Source organism: Lissotriton helveticus, chromosome 3_1 (assembly GCF_964261635.1).
Source record: "Lissotriton helveticus chromosome 3_1, aLisHel1.1, whole genome shotgun sequence".
Classification (NCBI taxonomy): Eukaryota; Metazoa; Chordata; class Amphibia; order Caudata; family Salamandridae; genus Lissotriton; species Lissotriton helveticus.
Window position 1 is genome coordinate 634,326,528 of NC_136061.1, and position 18,945 is coordinate 634,345,472.

Below are 18,945 nucleotides of genomic sequence, written 5' to 3' on the forward strand. Positions count from 1 at the left end.
AGGCCCCCATGTCCACAGGGAGGGTGGCGGTGGGTGGGGGGTGTGTGTGAGAGGTGTGTGGGGTGTGTGTGAGACCAGCACTACAACTCCCAACAGGCCCCCATGTCCACAGGGTGTGTGTGAGAGGTGGGTGGGGTGTGTGAAAGACCAGCACTACAACTCCCAACAGGCCCCCATGTCCACAGGGAGGGTGGCGGTGGGTGGGGGGGTGGGAGAGGTGTGTGGGGTGTGTGAGAGACCAGCACTACAACTCCCAACAGGCCCCCATGTCCACATGGAGGGTGGCGGTGGGTGGGGGGTGTGTGTGAGAGGTGTGTGGGGTGTGTGAGAGACCAGCACTACAACTCCCAACAGGCCCCCATGTCCACAGGGAGGGTGGTGGTGGGTGGGGTGTGTGAGAGGCCAGCACTACAACTCCCAACAGGCCCCCATGTCCACAGGGTCTGTGTGAGAGGTGGGTGGGGTGTGTGGGGTGTATGAGAGACCAGCACTACAACTCCCAACAGGCCCCCATGTCCACAGGGAGGGTGGCGGTGGTGGTGTGTGGGGTGTGTGTGTGAGGTGTGTGGGGTGTGTGAGAGACCAGCACTACAACTCCCAACAGGCCCCCATGTCCACAGGGAGGGTGGCTGTGGTGGTGTGTGGGTGTGTGAGAGAGGTGTGTGGGGTGTGTGAGAGACCAGCACTACAACTCCCAACAGACCCCCATGTCCACAGGGAGGGTGGCGGTGGTGGTATGTGGGGTGTGTGAGAGGTGTGTGGGGTGTGTGAGAGACCAGCACTACAACTCCCAACAGGCCCCCATGTCAACAGGGAGGGTGGTGGTGGGTGGGGTGTGTGCGACAGGACACTCAAATGTAATCAAATTGATATGAACATGTAATGTCCACAATACTGATCAGCACAATCTTGTCCCTCAGGTGATCGTAATCTGACTGGTGGAACCAGCAACCGGCCGCAAGACTCCCCTAACAACCATACCGGACTCTCTGGGGAAGATTCCACAGCCAGCTCCGGTGCGGAGGATGGTGTGGGCCCAAGCAGACTGCCAGGGCCATCTGGCTCACAGGAAATCCCGGCCCGACAACCGTCGCCAGTGTAACTCCTGCAACACCGGCCACAGTGAGCTGCAGACTCACCATCACCACCACCACCACCACCACCAGTACCACCACTCCTGCCTGTGCCACCCTGCCTAACCCACCGCACGACGCAGGGCCATCGGCCTCCCACCCAAGCAGGGAGAGTGGGCCAGACAGGAGAGAGGCGAGGCCACATCAGCCAATCAGGAGATCCACACTCCGTCGCGCTGAGGAAGCCCACCCACCCCATCCTGTGGCAGAGTCACTTGAAGCCCTAGCCAGGTGCCAGGCTTCCTACGACCGTAGCCAGGAACAGGCAGATCGTGCCCACCAGGACTCGGTGGACAACACTAACATGTTGCGGGACATTGCGGGCAGCCTTTGCCAGATAGTGGACATCATGGGCCAGCAGACAACAATGTGGAGGGAATGGATAGCCCGCAACAACCCCCCCCCTCAACCAAGTGTTCAGACGCCACGGCCAGCAACACCACCGCCACCGCCACCACCACCGCCACCTGTGCCCCTGGCGACGGATGTGGCCCCTCAGCAACCTGCCTCCCAAGCTGACTCGGTCCCACCTCAAAGACGGAGGGGCCGTCCGAGGCTGGAAGTGGGTGAGAGCAGAGGGGGGGCTCCATCCACACGCGCCAAGAGGGGCCGACAATGACTCTGACACTGCCTGAGCCAGCCATTCACCCTGGCAACTATCTTGTCCCACATAGCCAATCATTGGCACAGGTCTGCTGGACTAGCCTGACATCACCCAATGTGGTGTCAGCACGGACATTTCATCTGCCATTACCTTCAACTCACACTCCCCCACCCCACACTTACTTGTAAATATTCACCAGCACCAATGCAAAACCTGTTAATAAATGCCACTTACACACTCAATGATGTGTTGTCTCCATGTTTAATCACATGATTGCCTCAGAAACAGACGTAACCAGGTGCAGGGATCCGAGTCGTACATAATCATGTCGCTGCGGGAGTGAGATAGGGAAATTCAGAGACAGCAAACACACGTCAGGAAACATATTCACACCCATCACAACACACAGCACAGCAACATTCCACAAACCACACTCAACACAAAATCCTTGGATGAAAGTACACACATCATGGAGACTTGCATGTCCAAATAAATGAACACACACCTATGCAACCATCACATAGCAGAACACCCAGCTGATGCACACCACATCCACACAACACCAGCAAACATACATAAGGCATTGTCAACCTGCACAAGAGGTAGTTACTCACATTCAATGAAAATAGCGATCAATGAGCTGACGCCTCTGGTCCACACCTTCCTCCTCACCACTATCCTCATCAGTCGACATGGGTGGAATGGGAGGCCGAGGAACTTGTTGGTCTTCAGGGTCCAAGATCAGTTCAATGTCATTGCGCACGGCCAGGTTGTGGAGCATGCAGCAGGCAATCACGATCCTGCATACTTTGCCTGGTGAGTAAGGCAGGGCCCCTCCGGTCTTATCCAGGCACCGAAACCTAGACTTTAGCAGTCCAAAAGTCCGTTCAACCACTCTACGTGTCCTTCCATGTGCATCATTGTAGCGCATTTCACCCGCTGTAGTAGGATTACGTATAGGACTCAGGAGCCAGGGCCGGTTTGGGTATGCCGAGTCGCCTATGTAGGGGGATGACAGACAGAAATATCACAACCAGATTTGGTGGGTACCCCATGCCACACAGAAAGCACAAAAGTCCCCACAGCATACTCACCAACAAGCCACGCTTGACCGGGACGTAGATTTGCCATCAGTTGGGGGACAATGCTGCTCCGCATGATGTGGGCGTCATGTGCGGAGCCTGGAAATCTTGCACACACATGGGAGATGATGTTGTCGGCCAGGCACACCACCAGCACGTTCAGCGAATGGAAGTGCTTCCGATTCCTATAAACCTGCTCATGTGCCCGTGGTGGAATGAGAGCAATATGTGTGCCATCAATGGAACCCACTACGTGTGGTATCTGGCCCAGTGCATAGAAGTCTGCTTTGACTGCTGGCAACTCTTCCAGCCATGGGAAATGGATGTAGTCATCCTTGTACAGCATCATAGCTTTTAGAACATCCCGAAGTACCATGCTGAACATGGACTGTGACATCCCCCCGGCATGTCCAACTGTGTACTGAAAGGTGCCAGTAGCAAAAAAGTGTAGGGCCGCCATCACCTTTACTGTGGGTGTAATGGAACCAGGATAAGTCCTTCGTGGCTGCAGATGAGGAGACAATTGGGCAACAAGCTCCATCAATCGACGTCGATCTAGCCGGAATTTCCTGATCACCTCCTCGTCAACCATATCCTCCAGCACAGTGTATGGCCGATGCACATTTGGAGCCCTCCTGTGTGGGAGAGAGATGTAACTTGAGTCAACTTACAAACGACGCATAGGTGTGCAACTCCATCACATGTAAGCCAACATTAGCAAGAAGAAAATGTATTTGTCAATGGTCATATGTGTGACATCTCTGATAGTAACTACAATACGGAGTGCCCCATTAACAATGTGCAGCCACTTGCAACATGAAGTGTGTCAACACGTACAACGCAACTTGGTCACATGTCAACATTACTGACAAGACGTGTGTCATGACCCTAATGTGTAGAAGCCACATCACAGACACACATGCAAGTGCATGCACACAAACGATAATGATACACACACACCATGTCATCATGCACCAATGCCAACACCAATAATGGTTAGCATACGGACATTACATGCATGGTGACACAACAGGCAACACACATACACTGAATGCATGTGTACCCCCACCATTGTAGTGACCTCACATGAACCACACACTGACAACAGATTCTGAATGTCGCGATACAGCCGTGATGTACTGTGTAGATGTGAAGAAGTAAAAACGTCTGTAGGGTCACACCCAACGTCAACACGTCGACATGCACATCTGTTGCACATTGTGTGCACACCGATGGGCATAGTATGGACACACATGGAATAGTGCATGACATATGAAGTTTCCCTATCACGCTCACAACCCTCATGACGCTACTGCAGACAATACACCACGGTGCAGCGTCTGAAAATATACTATAATTGGCGCCGCCATGGCGGTGCACTGCTTCCGCTATTCTCGAATGGGCATACGCGGCCCGCGTTCCCTCTTCCCATTGGCTGCATGTGCACGGACCGTCACGGTCACACATCGGCAACCGCACATGCAAGCTTCCGGGACGGATGCTTCTTTTGCAACATTGTTCTATCACTGGCGCCACCATGGCGGTGCACGTATTCGGCGGGGGAGGTGCAGGTCTACACACCCTTTCGATGTAGTCAATGGACATGGCAGTTCATGACCCCCCTTACAGTCACATTGCATCATCCACCATACACTGGCCGTGCCAGGGCCGGCCTAGGACCGCCGTGCCGGCCATGTCAGCCACCGCCGTGCCAGGGCCGACCTAGGACCGCCGTGCCGGCCATGTCAGCCACCGCCGTGCCAGGGCCGGCCTAGGACCGCCGTGCCGGCCATGTCAGCCACCGCCGTGCCATGCGAGTGAACACCCGTCGGTGGCTGACATGGCCGGCACGGCGGCCCTAGGCCGGCCCTGGCACGGCGGTGGCTGACATGGCCGGCACGGCGATCCTAGGCCGGCCCTGGCACGGCGGTGGCTGACATGGCCGGCACGGCGGTCCTAGGCTAGCACGTGATGTACGGGCAGTGGAGGGGTACAATAGACGACACACACACTGCCACAAGGGCTGGGACGACATCTCCAGGCTTAGCAAGAATGTGGCGGAGATGACACTGGGGATGATTCCAAGATCTACACGTTTGGCCCGCCGCACCATGACCCCACTTATGCACCGTATCATTGCTGTGACGCATCCTGACCTGTCCGCCAAGCTGAGTGGGGAACCACTGCAAAGTAGCGGTAAGCAGATTGTATGTGTATGTTACTTGGGCCTGCAATGCATGTATTGCTGCTCGGACACAGTAGTGGCTTCCGTGGTGCGTATGTTTAGCTGAAATACCATGCTGGTGCCATTAGCGGAGTAGGCGTTGGCATCCATGTCCGCCAGGTGGACAGCCCACTTGCTTGGTAGTTGAGGGTTCAAGGACATGCCGTTGAGGTCTGTGGTCACATGGCATGACATGTGTGCAGTTGGCAGGGGTGGGACGTGTGCAGGATGTGTGCCACATGTAGAATGTATGTAATTGAATCCTAGATCTGTTGTCCTTCAGTACATGTGTGTGGCACTTACTCACAACGCGTTTCTCTCTATTTCAGCTTCGGCAGAGGGCACTGACCCGCAGACGACGGAGATGAGTGGTGGCAATGCTTCCGAATCAGAGGTCTCACACACGCAGACTGACACTGAAGAGGGCAGCCCCGGAGAGGGGGACAGGACCGTCCCTGAGGACTCGCATATGGAAACACCATCGCCCTCATCCTCAGAAAGTGTTGGTGAGTCCGCACTGTTGGCACAGACAGGGAGTGGGCAATCGACACCTTCAGTCGGGACACAGCACACAGGGCCCACACTGCCACCCACTGCAACATGTACTGCTCGTGCTTGCCAGAGGAGGGTTAGCAGAGTTGCCTTCGGTGCAGGAACCGCCGCCCCTGCCCCAGTGACACAAAGTGCACTTTGTGCAGAGGCTGTTGATCTGCTGCGACAGCTGTGTGTAGGGCAGACCAACATGATCAATGCTTTTCAAGACCACGATAGGAAGTTGGGGCAGGTGGTGGCATTCATGGAGGGGATGCATGGCGATGTTGCTGGTCTCCACAGAACAGTTCAGTCATTGGCAAACACTGTGTCCTCAGCCATTGTACAGTCGCATAGACAGGGTGCTACTTCTGTGCCACCATCCACACCACTTGATGTTACAGGGGAGAGTGAGTCTTCAGACCAGGCCTCTTATTCTGGTCATTACACTAGGAGCAGCCACAGGCAGCAAGGCAGGGCACGGAGGGCACAGACACCATCCCCTAAGCCTGTGATCTCCTTATCCGAAGACGACGTGTCCAACACTGAAGTTGACAGACAGGATCATGGAGGGGTGTGTATGGAAATGGATTCACATGCTACACAGCCATCCCCCACCAACGTGACTCCCAAGCTAAGGCACCTCCCAAGAGCAGGGACACTCCCAGGGACAAGGACAGTAACAAGGAAAGGCCACCTCCCAAGAGCAGGGACACTCCCAGGGACAAGGACAGTAACAAGGAAAGGCCACCTCCCAAGAGCAGGGACACTCCCAGGGACAAGGACAGTAACAAGGAAAGGCCACCTCCCAAGAGCAGGGACACTCCCAAGGACAAGGTCAGTACCAAGGTGAGGGCACCTCCCAAGAGCAGGGTAGCTTCAAAGGAGAGGGACACTACAATGGACATGTCTGCACCCAGGGTCAGGGCACAGGAAATGGATCTGGGCCATTCCAGGGACAGGACACCTCCGACGTCCAAGGCACATCCCATGGCCAAGGGTTCTCCCATGGACACGAGCACCATCAAGGACAGGCATATTTCACCCCTGGCTGCACTGAGGATGATGTTTAAGGAACGTACAACACATGTATCAGCGGTCGAGTCACCCCATACCTCTACTCCCATCCACGGCCCGCTAAAGCAGAGGAAGGAGTACACTGTTGTTGCATCCCCCATTACACATGATGCAGAGGGCAGAAGGCAGGCCCACAGCAAACGGCAGGCAGGGTCCAGCACATCCCCAGAGAGCAGACCACCACAAGCACATGATACACCTTTGATGTCTGGTGATGCCACTCCACTTACCAGTCCAGGCATGTCCGGGGTACCCCAACGTTTCACAAAGAAACGGAGACACACACCAGTGAGACCTGAACACCCCAATGTCGCTCCAGTACAGCTGTCCCCAGCTCCCAGAGCCACCCTGCCTCCTGGCCCATACAGCCCTGTGGCTCACCATTTCAGTGGTCCTAGTGGCTCAGCTGCTGTTCACTCACATGTGTCAGGTGCAGGCATGGTATTTGTTGGTCAGTGTACAGCGACATGTCCGGCAAGTGTGTCTGGTTCTAGGGCTCATGTGTCAGTCAGTAGATCGGTGGCTGTGTCTCACACTCCTGTTTCTGGTGATGGCGGTGTGTCTGGGTCTATGGCACATGTATCAGTCACCACAGCTGTGGCTGTGTCTCACACTCCTGTTGCTGGTGCTGGCGGTGTGTCTGGGTCTATGGCACATGTGTCAGTCAGTAGATCGGTGGCTGTGTCTCACACTCCTGTTGCTGGTGCTGGCGGTGTGTCTGGGTCTATGGCACATGTGTCAGTCAGTAGATCGGTGGCTGTGTCTCACACTCCTGGTGCTGGTGCTGGCGGTGTGTCTGGGTCTATGGCACATGTGTCAGTCAGTAGATCGGTGGCTGTGTCTCACACTCCTGTTGCTGGTGCTGGCGGTGTGTCTGGGTCTATGGCACATGTATCAGTCACCACAGCTGTGGCTGTGTCTCACACTCCTGGTGCTGGTGCTGGCGGTGTGTCTGGGTCTATGGCACATGTGTCAGTCAGTAGATCGGTGGCTGTGTCTCACACTCCTGTTGCTGGTGCTGGCAGTGTGTCTGGGTCTATGGCACATGTGTCAGTGAGTAGATCGGTGGCTGTGTCTCACACTCCTGTTGCTGGTGCTGGCGGTGTGTCCGAGGCGAGTTGTCCAAGCAGTCCACCAGATTCTGTGGTGTGAGGTCTAGTTGCCATCAGTCACATGTCATGTGAGTTTGTGTGTAGATTGACGATTGTAACCTCCTATGTTTTGTTAATCTCCTTGTGACGGCTCGCTTGACACACGTTCTTGGCTAGCCAATGATGTACCTGCTCTGTTGTCCACAATGCCCTGTTGCTGTTCTGATACTGCATTCGGCCCTCTCACGTGCTACCTCTGATGTACCTGCTCTGTTGTCCACAATGCCCTGTTGCTGTTCTGATACTGCATTCTGCCCTCTCACGTGCTGCCTCTGATGTACCTGCTCTGTTGTCCACAATGCCCTGTTGATGCTCTGATACTGCATTCCTCCCTCTGATGTGCTGCCTCTGATGTACCTGCTCTGTTGTCCACAATGCCCTGTTGATGCTCTGATACTGCATTCTGCACTCTGATGTGCTGCCTCTGATGTACCTGCTCTGTTGTCCACAATGCCCTGTTGCTGTTCTGATACTGCATTCTGCCCTCTCACGTGCTGCCTCTGATGTACCTGCTCTGTTGTCCACATTGCCCTGTTGATGCTCTGATACTGCGTTCTGCCCTCTCACGTGCTGCCTCTGATGGACCTGTCCAGTGCAATGGACTGTTGATGCACTTGGCCCCTCTCACGTGCTGCCTCTGATGGACATGTTCAGTGCAATGGACTGCTGATGCACTTAGCCCCTCTCACGTGCTGCCTCTGATGGACATGTTCAGTGCAATGGACTGCTGATGCACTTAGCCCCTCTCACATGCTGCCAATGATGTACCTGCTCTGTTGTCCACAATGCCCTGTTGATGCTCTGATACTGCATTCTGCCCTCTGATGTGCTGCCTCTGATGTACCTGCTCTGTTGTCCACAATGCCCTGTTGATGCTCTGATACTGCATTCTGCCCTCTGATGTGCTGCCTCTGATGTACCTGCTCTGTTGTCCACAATGCCCTGTTGATGCTCTGATACTGCATTCTGCCCTCTCACGTGCTGCCTCTGATGGACCTGTCCAGTGCAATGGACTGTTGATGCACTTAGCCCCTCTCACGTGCTGCCTCTGATGGACCTGTCCAGTGCAATGGACTGTTGATGCACTTAGCCCCTCTCACGTGCTGCCTCTGATGGACCTGTCCAGTGCAATGGACTGCTGATGCACTTAGCCCTTCTCACATGCTGCCAATGATGTACCTGCTCTGTTCTCCACAATGCCCTGTTGATGCTCTGATACTGCATTCTGCCCTCTGATGTGCTGCCTCTGATGTACCTGCTCTGTTGTCCACAATGCCCTGTTGATGCTCTGATACTGCATTCTGCCCTCTGATGTGCTGCCTCTGATGTACCTGCTCTGTTGTCCACAATGCCCTGTTGATGCTCTGATACTGCATTCTGCCCTCTCACGTGCTGCCTCTGATGGACCTGTCCAGTGCAATGGACTGTTGATGCACTTAGCCCCTCTCACGTGCTGCCTCTGATGGACCTGTCCAGTGCAATGGACTGTTGATGCACTTAGCCCCTCTCACGTGCTGCCTCTGATGGACCTGTCCAGTGCAATGGACTGTTGATGCACTTAGCCCTTCTCACGTGCTGCCTCTGATAGACCTGTCCAGTGCAATGGACTGTTGATGCACTTAGCCCCTCTCACGTGCTGCCTCTGATGGACCTGTCCAGTGCAATGGACTGTTGATGCACTTAGCCCCTCTTACGTGCTGCCTCTGATGGACCTGTTCAGTGCAATGGACTGTTGATGCACTTGGCCCCTCTCACGTGCTGCCTCTGATGTACATGTTCAGTGCAATGGACTGCTGATGCACTTAGCCCCTCTCACATGCTGCCAATGATGTACCTGCTCTGTTGTCCACAATGCCCTGTTGATGCTCTGATACTGCATTCTGCCCTCTGATGTGCTGCCTCTGATGTACCTGCTCTGTTGTCCACAATGCCCTGTTGATGCTCTGATACTGCATTCTGCCCTCTGATGTGCTGCCTCTGATGTACCTGCTCTGTTGTCCACAATGCCCTGTTGATGCTCTGATACTGCATTCTGCCCTCTCACATGCTGCCAATGATGCACCTGCTCTGTTGTCCACAATGCCCTGTTGATGCTCTGATACTGCATTCTGCCCTCTCACATGCTGCCTCTGATGTTCATGCTCTGATGCCCAATTTGCTCATGCTCACGCATACACTGTGATTATACCCCTATTATGTGTAATAAAGGTAGTCAATCATGTGTCGTGGTTTGTCGTAGTCATTCCTGCTTGCGTACTACAATTGTGTATTTGTATTTGCTTCTAGTCAGTGGTTTCGGTAACATGACACTCCCCCTCCCAACGTCACGACCCTTGCAGGTATTCCCCTCCAGACAGCCAATGGTTTGTGCCTTACCTGCGTCGTCGTCGATAGTGGGCCAAGACTAGGACGTGGTGGATCGCGAAGAGCATCGGGAAAGCGTGTAGCGCTGGGTCCATGGTGGCGAGCAGCTTGCGGTGGGTATCTCTGCTTTGTACGTTATCTTCGCTGTGGGGAATCCGCCGTGTTCAGACAGGTTGTTTTTCCGCAGCGGTTTTATGTGTATTTTGTGCCATCTTGATTTGGGGGACGGTCGTAGGCGTCAGTACGCATGGCGGAGTCTCTGGATTGGTTACGTCCGCCGCGTGGTCGGGTGTAGTTGGGCGGCGGTGCGTGCTCTACCGTCGCAGATGGAATTTTGACACTCTTTCCCATCCTGATATGGCGGACGGAGTGTCCGCGGCAGGCGGACACAGAAAAGGCAGTTTCCGCTTACTCCAGGGCTGCAGTCGCTCTTCCGTCCGCCATCCTAATGAGCCCCCTGGTCTGGGGCGGGCCAATCCCCCCCTCACACTGCCCCGGGGACCCCCACTCCCAGGTCAAAGTTTGAATAATTGCGGGGGTACACGGCCCCGTGCAGCCTCGGGGACCACCACCACTGGGGCTTACTAGTTTAATGTTGGGGGAGACTCTAAGGCCCCCCTGAGCACAGGGGACTGCCACCCCCGGGGCTTGACTTAATTGACATTGCTGGGGGACAAACTGCCCCCCACAGCCCTGGGGGCTTTTTTTAAATTAAAATATACCCTGTGTGGGGGGCTCAAGCACCCCTACATGCCCCGGGGACCGCCACCTCCCTGGGGCTCAAAATATTTAAATTGGGGGGTCCGTGATGGACCCCGGGTACCACCACCTCCTGGGGCTTCGGAAAATGGTGGGAGGGGGGCTTTGCGGCCCCTCTGGAGCCAATGATGGCCCTGGGGACCACCACCCCCCTAGGGCCGGCTCCTGCAGTGTCCCGGGGAGCCCACCCCGGGACACTGTACTTTGCTATGGCAGGGCAGGAGCCTCGCGGCTCCTGCCCTGCCATAGCAAACTTGGTTTGACCTGCTCTCTCTTTCAAAATTCAAACCAAATTGCTTTTCCACACGGGGAGCTGCATGTTAGCAGCTCCCCATGTGGAAAAGCAATGCTGGCTCACAAGGGACGGGGGAGCCGGCGGGACCGTGGGGGGGATTGGAAACCCCCCATGGTCACCAACGGAGAGGGCCAGTCCCGGTATGCCGCAGATGATCTCGGTGGCTTCGGAGCGGAAGGGGGAAGGCGAACGCTCTATGTTCTACCGGAGAGGAAGGAGGTGGTCCAGTCCAGGGCCTTCTCTTGGATCCCAGCGTTGTGGAGGCGTGTTCATAGTGTGTGGTGACAGACCGTGTCGAAGGCGGCTGACAGGTCCAGGAGGACGAGGGCCGCCGTTTTTCCGTTGTCCAGCAGGGACTTGATGTCATCGGTGGCGGCAATGAGGGCAGTCTCGGTGCTGTGGTTGCTGCGGAACCCGGACTGGGAAGGGTCCAGGATGTTGTTCTACTCGAGGTAGCGGGTCAGTTGTTCGTTGACGGTCTTCTCGATGACCTTTGGGGTCCGCCTTGGGTTTCTTGAGTAAGGCGTTGATCTTGGCGTGCTTCCAGCTCTCAGGGAAGGTTGCTGTCTCGAAGGAGGTGTTGATGACTTTCCGGAGATGGGGTGCGATGGATGTGCTGGCTTTGTTGAAGATGTGGTGTGGGCATGGATCTGACGGAGATCCGGAGTGGATGGTATTCATGATCTTGATGGTGTCATCGTCGTTGATATTGGTCCAGTAGAGCAGGCGGTTGGTGCAGATGGTTGTCATGGTGGTGGAGGTCTCAGTGGTGGTCGGGGCGGTCGTGGCGTTGAAACTGTCGTGGATGTCTGTGATCTTGCGGTGAAAGGTGGCCAGTGAGTCGCATAGGTCTTGCGAGGGTGGGACGTCGTTGGTGTTGGAGCTGGGGTTGGAGAATTCCTTCACGATGTTGAAGAACTCTTTGCTGTTGTGCGCGTTGTTGTCTAGGCGGTCTTTAAAGGAGAACCTTTTGGCGGATCTGATGAGGTGATAGTGTCTGCGGGTGGTATTCTTGTGGGCGGCGTGGCTGTCCGGTGTTCGATCACGGAGCCAGATCTTCTCCAGCTTTTGGCAGGTTTGCTTGGAGGCCCGGAGGTCTTCAGTGAACCAGCTGGCTTTCTTGTTGGTATGATTGTTGGAGGGTTTCTTGATCGGGGCGAGGGTGTTGGCGCAGTCGTTGATCCACTGTCTGAGGTTGCGGGCGGCGGTGTCGGGGTCGGTATGGTCGGCGGGTGGGCTCTGAGCGAGGGTGGTGGTTAGCTGGTCTTCGGTGACTTTGCTCCAGCAGTGGTGAGGCATCTGTTGGGTGCGGTGGTGCGTGGTGGGTGTCTTGAAGATGAAGTGGATGCAGCGGTGGTCAGTCCAGTGGAGTTCGGTGGTATGGTTGAAGGAGACGTGGGGGCTTGCGGAGAAGATGGGGTCAAGCGTGTGACCGGCGGAGTGGGTGGGTGTTGTGACGAGTTGTCTGAGTCCGAGGTTAGCTAGGTTATCGATCAGGGTGGTGGAGTTGATGTTGTCATTGTTCTGGAGGTGGAAGTTCAGGTCTCCGAGGAGGATGTAGTCCGTGGAGGAGAGGGCGTGTGTGCTGACGAAGTCGGCGATAGAGTCGCTGAACTGTGGTCGGGGTCCGGGCGGTCTGTAGATGAGGGATCCTCTGAGGGTGGTGTTGGGGTCGGTGTGGAGCTGGAAGTGCAGGTGTTCGTCGGTGTTGGTCGAGACTCTGAGAGTGTTCCTGTGGACGATGGCGATTCCTCCTCCCGCTCTGTTGGTGCGGTCCTTGCGGGTGATCTTGTAGCCTTCTGGGACGGCTATGGCTATGGTGGGTGTCGAGGCGGGGTTCAGCCAGGTGTCCGTCAGGAAGGCGACGTCTGGGGAGGTTGAGTCAAGTAGGTCCAAGAGTTCAATGGCATGTTTTCGGGCGGAGCGGGTGTTGAGATGAATGCATCTGAGGTGGTTGGGTTCTTTCCTGGTCGGCAGCATGGTGAGGCGGATGCTTGTGAAGCTGCAGTTCCAGCAGGTGAAAGCTCCGTGGGTGCGCTTCGGGGCAGCCAGGAAGCAGGTGTGTGATCGTCCGGTGTTGAGTGCGTGGAGGGTTCTGGCATCGTAGCGGTGTCGGGTGTCGTGGCGTTTGTGGTGTCCAGGCGTCCTGGCACAGGGCGCGGTCCAGGCACGGACGGGCACAGACAGGCTTGCCTTAGTAGCGGCTTCCATATGAGGGGGTGTGGGAGGGAGGGGCAGCTGTGAGGCGGGAGCGGGGCAGCGAATGGGATTTCAGGTGGGCGGGGCCGCAGGGATGCAGTGACGGGAAAAACAGGCGGGGGCCGCGGGAGAACTGGGCACAGGAAGGAAAAACAAGTTTAGGCAAGAAAACGAGTAAAGGCACAGAGGAATAAAAACAAGTCTGGGCAAGAAAGGAAGTTAGGCACAGGGGAATAAAAACAAGTCTGGGCAAGAAAGCAAGTACAGGCACAGGGGAATAAAAACTAGTCTGGGCAAGAAAGCAAGTACAGGCACAGGGGAATAAAAACAAGTCTGGGCAAGAAAGCAAGTACAGGCACAGGGGAATAAAAACAAGTCTGGGCAAGAAAGCAAGTTAGGCACAGTGGAAAAATACAAGATTAGGCAAAAATAATTCAGGCAGAGCCGTGCAGCAACGTGGGGAGCGACCTGCCTGCGAGCAGGGTCATAGGTCGCTCTTTTCACCGCTGCGCGGCTTCCATATGAGGGGATGTGGGAGGGAGGAGCAGCTGGGAGGCAGGGGGGCGGCAAATGGGATTGCAGGTGGGCGGGGCCGCAGGGATGCAGCGCCGGGAAAAACAAGCTGGGGCCGCGGGAGAACTGGACACAGGAAGTAAAAAAAAGTTTGCTTAAGGCAACGTTGTTATATTTATACCTGAAAGGTGCCGGGTTTGACGTAAGGATGGACATAAGATGTCAATAAAGATGTCACTAAGAACTGGTCGTTCTTACAGTGCTCTACAGGAGTTCTCGAACGGAATCAAAACTATCGCAGGCGGGTATTTCCCAGGTTACTCGAGGTTTGGATTTGTTTAGGAACTCGGTGTGCTTTCTAGGGGGCCGGAGGAATAGTGCTTGCTTAATGTGACAGCATGCGCTATGACTAATATATGAAACAGGTTTCTGTGCCGTTGTAGGGATATTATTGATTTATAACCGGACAAGGGCCAAGAATTGGAATATCGATACAGGTACCTAGATAAACACACTACACAACTCTCTTGATGGTTTGAGCAATTGTTTTTTGGCTATGTCCCCGATCAACAAAACGTTGGCATATCATTTCTTTTTCAATATCAAAAGCTTTATCTGTGCTGCAGTTTTGTTTTGCCCGGAGTAATTCCCCATAGGGGATACTGTAAATCAAATTAGGGGGTGTGCAATTTTAGCACTCCGTAAGCTGTTTCCTGATGTGGCTCTTCTGAACCACTTAGTCCCCAATGCATCACCTTTTACACAAACTTATACATCTAAAAAATCAATAGATATTTTTCTGATGTGTTCAGTAAATATCGAGTTATATGCATTGTCATTCAATTTCTTAACAAATGTAGTAGCTGACTCCTCGTCGCAATTCCATACACAAAAGATATCATCAATAAATCACAGCCACAAGACTAAACAGCTTTCGAATTCTACCAGCTGTGAGGCCACCTGCTCCTCCCACCAGCCCATGAATAAATGTGCATAGCTGACAGCGAAGCAGGTGCCCATAGCTGTGCCCTGTGACTGTCTGTAGATGGTATCATCAAAGATAAAAAGGTTATTGGTGAGGCAGAAATAAATCATATCCGATAACATTAATCAGAGTGAAAGAGTAGAGAGATTGATCGTGTTTTGAAAAACATGTCTAACTGCCTGCAAACCTAAACCATGGTTGTGTATAGACTACTGAAATCTAGAGTAATCATAGTATAACTCTTTTCCCAAAAGATGCCATCTATCACAGTGAGAAAGTGTGTTGTATCTCTTATGTATGCAGGTAATGATACAACAAATGGTCACGAATAGTGATCAATAAATCTTGAGGTGCTTTTTAATAGAGAACCAATTGACGACACAAGTGATCTCAATGGTGGATTTACAGCATCCTTATAAAGCTTAGGGAAGAGATAGAGCACTGGGATTTTAGGATCGGTACACTTCAAGTAATTATATTCTTCCCATGCTATTAATCCTTTTGCTCTCCACTGCAATAGCATTTCCCCATAAACTTTGTTAGATATTAATACTTTACTCCTATCTGAGGCACAGTAGCAATTCATGTCACTTAGCTGTCTCGCCCCCTCTGCCCGATATTTCATCTTATCCATACCCACCGCATTTCCGCCTTTTATCTGACTGCTGTATTACAATGGTGTTATCAGATTTAAGATTCTCCAATTCCTTGGCCTGATCAATACTTAGATTCTTTCTCAATGTTGGAACTTTTGTATACCTGATTTTTCTTTGAGCTCTCAATACCCCTCTCTCAAACACTTCAATAGCATCACAATGTATATTCAGTAGGAATGTTGACCTGTGCTTAAAAACACTGCCTGGATTTGCATCTAATTTAAAATCAAAATTCTCCAAATTCAAAACAGCATAATCATGATGTTCTCCAGTACCATGTAAGGTGGAAACTGTATGCAGCATTTCAATATCCTCTATATTCTATCTATTCGATCTATATTCAAAGCGCTTAAACCTCCCGTCCCATCAAGGCTTTGAAATTACGTGTTGTGGGTCAAACTATTTTTAACATTTTAATTTTCTAGAAAAGAAAAATAAATCAATACTTGTCTGCGCAAAGTTTAAATTCACTGAGGGACAAAAAGATAAACCCAGTGAGAGGAGCTCAATTTCTAACTCGGAAAGAGCCCGCTGTGACAAGTTAACCACATTCATGGTTTCACTTTTCTGCACCTTATCAACATTCCCATGGGCATTAAATTGTCGCTTCTTGCTACTTTCCTTTGCATGTTTGTTCCTTCCGTTTTTCCTCTTTTTTCTCGTCCTCTGCCCCTTTGCGGAGTTTGCTCCAGAAAGTGTTCTGTCCTTCCTTGATTTAACATCTGGAATTGTCGTAACAAATTGTTGTTTTTCTTTGTTGTACCCGATTGGCTCCCTGGCTCAGAGCGGACACTGATACATCTTACATACTTCCATCTGAAACATCACTCTCACTGATTTCGATATTAATCACTGGTGCTGCTTTATTCTGCACCGCACCACTCTCTTTGCTATCAAACAGGTGATCATATTTCCTGTGGAAAGTATGCCTGCTTGATAATCCATAAAATCTCTGAGGAATTTTCGCTGTTTCTTTGCAGTTATTTCCTCTTCTCGTTTGCCCAAACGAATCAGCAGGTTTTTCATGAAATCTTCTAAAGCTTCTTTAGCCACCAGTTGGCCCAATTCATTTAAAATGCCATTGATTTCAGCCAAAAGTTTACTCCTATCCTTCAGGGCATATTTAACCGAAATCTCCATCATTATGTAGGAACAAGAGGCAGAGTTATCGGACCACTTCTCTAGCATGTCAGGGTCCACCCTTCATAAATTGGTATGGTGAATATCCGTAATCCACGAGGTACCCATCCCACATCAATATACCTTTGTAATGATTCGGCCTCCCACCATTTTGATAGTTCTTTTTTATGTAATTTTTCTAGTTGGTGGTATAAGGCTTGCACTTTAATCTCCGCCGTCATATTCTGTACTGTAGTAGATGCACTACTCTGCACCCTCAATTGAGTAAAAAACATATTATTCACAGTCTCTTTCTTTTTTACTTCTAGACCTGTAGCCATTATTACTTAACTTGATATTTTCTTTATGCATGCAGGTGCAGACATTTGAGACCACTCCGTCTCCCGTTCTAGTCAGCTCCCAGCCCTTCTGACCCCAAAGCGCTCACCTTAAGCCCTGCAACTCAGGAGATTAACCTAAACTCACTGTTGTCTCCGAAACTGCCATCTGTGTCCTCCAACTCAGTAACGACACCTGGCTGCACCGGCTAAGGCTCCTCCCACTGAGAACAAAAAGCCCAGGCTGCGGATTTGTATGACCGTTAGGTTCCGTATCACCGACTCCGGACTCTGCACTCCCCGTTTCCTTGCGCAGGTAACAAATGGTTTGTGGGACATTTCCTCCACACCATCCCAGACGCTTTGGCGTACCTGCCAGACAGGGGTCAGCCTCGATGCTTTCAAAATCTACAAATCACCAGAACTGGTCAGTTACAAGGCTGTGTCGCGGGCGGTCCGAGTTTGAAATACCGGGTAACCCTCAATATAAATCCTTCTCGTCCACAGTAAGTAGAAAAATCGTTGGACACTCCTGCATGCTCTATCTGCCTGATCTGGCCATTACTCGCCTTGATCGTGAGACCTGCTCTCCGCAGCGCTATCAACATTTCCCAGAGGTGGTGGAGATGTATTTCCCAACTGGCGCTGAACACTGAAATGTCATCCAGGTAGGCAACACTGAACTCTTCTAGTCCAGCATACACCTGGTTGACCAACCTCTGAAAGGTGGCAGGGGTATTCTTTATCCCAAAGGGCTTAAACCAGAACAGGTAGTGTCCATCTGGTGTGTAGAATGCTGACCTCTCTCTTGCCCCATCAGTCAAGGTGATCTGCCAGTACCCAGACATTAGATCAAACATGCTGAGGTACCGGGCAGCCCCTAACCGATCGATGAGCTCATCAGCTCTGGGGAAGGGGTGCGCCTCTGTCCTTGTGACTGAATTGAGCCCTGGGTAGTCCACACAGAACCGAAGTTCTGGCGTGGCACCCGGTGCAGCAGCCTTTGGGACCAATACCACTGGGCTGTCCCAAGGACTGTTAGAGGACTCAATCACCCCTAACACAAGCATCTTGGAGACCTCCTCCTTGATGTAAGCTCTCTTCCCGCCAGTCACCCTGTACGTAGTGTGCTTCACAAGAGGGTTGTCTCCAGTGTCCACATCATGGATGCACCAATCTGTGACACTGGAAATCAGGGAAAACAAATCAGAAAACTGTCCCAGCATTTGGTGGCAGTTATTCTGTTGCTCAGGGTGGAAGAGAGGTTCACACCATCAACTGACCCATCTTGCTCCGTTGCAGACAGGAGGTCAGGAAGAGGCTCAGTCTCCAACTCCATTCCAGCATCTGTTTCTAAGAGCATGCCCACTTTGGACCTCTCCAATTGGGGCTTCAGGCAGTTGACATGCAGGACTGGCAAGGGGTTCCTGGGAGACTCCAAGTCCACCAAGTAGGTAACAAGACTTTTGCACTACACCACCTCAAATGGTCCGGTCCACTTATCCTGGAGCGCACAAGGCTCCACTGGGGCCATGACCCACACTTTCTGACCAGGCTGAAGCTCCACCAGAGTGGAATTCTTGTTGTACCACCACTTCATCTCCTCCTGACTCGCTTCCAGATTCACCTCAGCGAGTTGTCTGAAATGCCTAGTCTGGTTCCTGAAGGTCAGCATGTAGCTATAGACATCCTGGGGAGGTTTCCTGGGAGATTGCTACCAGCCTTCCTTGACCAGACTCAGAGGTCCTCTCACGGGGTGACCATAGAGAAGCTCAAAGGGGCTGAACCCTAGAGATTTATGTGGCATCTCACGGTACGCAAAGAGAAGGCATGGTAAGAGGACGTCCCATTTAAGCCTCATGGATTCTTCCAGACCCATAATCGTGCCCTTGAGGGTTCGGTTTAACCTTTCAAC